The sequence below is a fragment of the Staurois parvus genome, unplaced genomic scaffold (assembly GCF_062004578.1).
Source record: "Staurois parvus isolate SC_StPar_1 unplaced genomic scaffold, SC_StPar_1.0 ptg000362l, whole genome shotgun sequence".
Lineage (NCBI taxonomy): Eukaryota > Metazoa > Chordata > Amphibia > Anura > Ranidae > Staurois > Staurois parvus.
In genome coordinates this window covers 641214-645043 of record NW_028318158.1, presented here as the reverse complement: position 1 = coordinate 645043, position 3830 = coordinate 641214, and the positions used below count along the sequence as shown (strand labels likewise).

The 3830-nt window shown below is 39.3% G+C and overlaps 1 pseudogene; it reads left to right on the top strand.

Moving 5' to 3' along the window:
- The first annotated feature begins 1751 nt into the window (after positions 1-1751).
- Positions 1752-1866, top strand: LOC149456357 (U2 spliceosomal RNA; annotated as a pseudogene).
- The last annotated feature ends 1964 nt before the right edge of the window (positions 1867-3830 follow it).

Here is a 3830-nt window from a genome sequence, read left to right as displayed (position 1 = left end):
GTTTGATAATATGTGGTGGACACAATATAAACTGAAAGAGTTACTTTTTATTACTCTACAAATGAACCACATGCAATTACTTTAAATATTATCTGAATTTATATATATATATATATATATATATATATATATATATATATATACATACATACATACACACACACACATACACACACACACATGTATACAATATTGTACAATACAAGTGGGTTAAGAAGGCCCTGCTCATAGGAGCGTACAATATAAATATACAATATAATCAAATATTCTAATACATACTAATAATATATACAAAAAAAGGTTTTCTATGGTCTGCAGTAATATTTGCAAAAAAAACAAACATAACTGAACCATGAGTTTTTTACTCAACAAACTGGATACATTGTTTTGATTTTATAAATGTTCTAAATATTTAAATGAAAAATATTTAAAAATGGTAAATGCAAAAAAAAATGGAAAAAGATTAACAAAAAAAATGTTAAATGATAAAATATTTACTCATGCCATGGCGTAATTTACTGGTATGCCCGACATTTTTATTCTACTCTAGTTAACGTTATATTATAGCGTTGCCATTGGAAGTTTTATCCTCACCTTTTGGTTTTCCCATCAATTTCACTGGACAAATATCCAGCGTGGTAACAGAGCCATTAAAATCTGACGTATTTTGTTCTATTCCATTCCATTCTATCCGAATTAAAACATTTTGGCTATATACACATTTTAATTTTGTAATTTAATATCGAAATGAATGGCATTTAGTTTTCTAAAGCACTGTATATCATAAACGACTGCCATTTAAAATATATATATATTTGTGGTCACCGATATTGTTCCTTTGTTGTGTCTATTCTCAATATCAAGTAATCTTTATTTAGAACTGTAACTTTTTTTCTGTTATATGGCCACATAGAAAGTTACAGAAAAGTGAAGGTAAATACAATGTTTTCCAAACACAAAGTAAGGCAAATTTCAGTTGATTTCAATGTACTTTAATGTATTATGCCTTATCTTTTTTCACTGGGCGTAATTAAGAATAGGTAGTTTTTGCCACAAGCAACTGCAACAAATCTAACCAATACAATTGGGGATGGGGCTAAACTGGCAGAAGTCAACCAAGCTGACCATAACTTTTAGAATTTTTGGAGACATACCCTATGCTGATAAGTAGGTTCTTCTCTACCTAGCAATGTGTTTACTGTACCCTTCCACTGTATGAATGATGGGGGTGTAGGAGAGGTCCATTTTTTGTGCTAATCAATTTTCAGGCAATAACCAATCTTCTTGTAAGTATTAGGTGTAGAGATCCAGGCACTAAGTCTTCAGGAATAATGCACATTTTATTGTATCGTTGTGCTGTTGATTTCCTAAATCCTCTTTGCAACTACTTCCTGTCTACATGCACTCCAGCAATGGCTGCACAACATTTCTCAGGCCAGGTTTACTGATGAAGACAACAGCAGACTATGCCTACATAATGTGTGTTGAAATTACCATTTGTAGCCCATTGTTCTTATCTCTGTATACTGTAAGCCTGGATGGTATCAGATTTCATAATTTCAGGATAGTGGACAAAGCCAAGCAAGTCATTTATTTTCTTCTCATGGCTACTACCTTCTAATATATTTCTAATGGTAGCTCACCATAGCATGGTTATACTTTCTTGTGGGTACCCTTACTGTACTCACTAGAAGCCACGGTTTCTATACATTGCACTGATGATGGACAACTGAAACAGCTGTGTGTATTTTATCGCTTCTCGGCCTTTTGGCTAAGATCAAGTGTAGTATCTGTTCTTATCAGTGTCCAGTGGGGGTGCTCCCGACCATTCTAGTTTACGGGGATGGTTGTTGTATAGTACCCTCACTGGTATGATGGGGGTCCGGAAGGCTAGTACCGGAGGGACAGAAACCAGGGAGCGCCATGATTCGTTCTGGGGCCTTGGGAGTAATTCCTCTGGGGAGACCGGAAAGACCCAGTACCTCCTGATCTGAACATGCTACCTTGGTCTGGCCAGGGGCTGGGGACGCAAAAAGTCCGCAAACTCAGTGCCCCCTGGGGAAGACGCTCTCAGGGGTGTCACTAGTAACACTTGGGTGTGGAACCCCACGGTGTGAAGATGACACATGGCCACTGTTTTTCACTTCTTTTTGCACAGCGCCCTAAGGACCAGGTCTTTTGGCTAAGTCCGGGGCAATTTTTGCTACAGGCCTCAGGGCCTGGTCTGTGCACTATTAGGCACGGTACCATTTTTTTATTTTCTATTTATTTACCACTCCCACGTTTTGTCACTTTTTCTGTTCTTATGTGTGTGTTTTTCACGGATGGAGGGTGTGGGTCCTCGGGCCTTACCTGAAGTCTAGGGGGAGGATGTGTGGCCATACGGTTCCTTCCTCCCCTGATCCCTAGGGGGTTTTTCTCTTCGGGAGAACCCCCTCGCCTAGTACTGGATGTCCGGCTTCGGCTGGGCATAAGGAACGGTGGTCCACCAGGCCTTTTGGCCAGGAGGACCAAATGGGAACCTTGTCCCTGTCAGGAGCTTCGTGCCCCGGGGGATCAGGCGAACGGTCCAACCCTTTCGGGGGTAGGACAAACACACCCCTAAGTGCACTTTTTCGTGTGGTGTTCGCACTTGCACTTTTTTTGTGATCACTTACGGGTTTTTCGTTGTAGTTTGCACGTTTGCGGACTTAAAAAAAAAAAAAAAAAAAAGCTGTGTGTATTTTGGGATAAATGGTTCTCTATTAGAATGTATGATTTGCATGGCTCTGCAAGGAATGATTTGCATGGCTCTGCACACTGTCCTGAAATGAGGAATCCTTTTATGTTTGGGATATGTGAAGGAATGAGACATGTGAATACCTTCTGTATTAAAAAGGCTCTATCCAGCTATATGTTCTCAAAGAGACCCTATCCCCAACTTAAAGGTCGAGAAAAACAAGTATTTCAAATGCGTTACACTTAAGATGATGACACCCAGCAGCAATCAAATGTCTACACAAGAGAGGTTTTTACAGATAAATAACATTTCTAAAATAAGTGAAATGCTAATATAATCCCCTGGGAATGTTGAAATCAAAGATATGGAGATGGGGTCTCTTGAAGTGTTAATTCCTAGCTGTAGTTACCAATAGCAGACAATAAAAATGAACCTTCTACTAGTTTGACTTCAACTAATTGGATCCCGATCGTTTGCTATGAATTAGTGTATTAGGACTATTACACCATCCCATCCTAGTGCTTTGTGGTATAGCGCACACTGCAGGGCATTTTAATGTGTATTGTGGTATGCTGCAGTACCACAGCCCATTCAGTTTGATGGGCCCCAATGCAAGAAAAGTCACTCCTGCTCTAATGTTTTGACCACAACATTGGTGCTATTCAAATCATATAATAACAATAATAATAATAATGGGGTGGCACATAAATAATAATACTGTTCTTGGTATGTTAATATGCATTGCGGTACACACACATTTTACTGCTAGTTACCACAACTCAGTTGTGTGAATGGGCCCTTAAGGGGAAAAAACACAATTGCAGTGAGGCCCGCTCCCACACTGCAAAGGGTAAATGATCAATTTTACTATTTCTATCACTCCTGCAGGCTCCTCCTTCTATGCACCAATCCCCAGTTCCCATCCCTAAATCCAGTTTAGGCATTAAAGAGGAGCTTTAGTCTCCCCCCCAAAAAAAATAAAATAAATGTCAGCAGTTACAAATAATGTAGCTGCTGACTTTTAATAAAAGGATATTTACCTGTCGAAGAACCCAGCGCATCTTCACCCAAGCCGGTTCTTCACCGGTCTTTGGGTCCATGGCACCGGCAT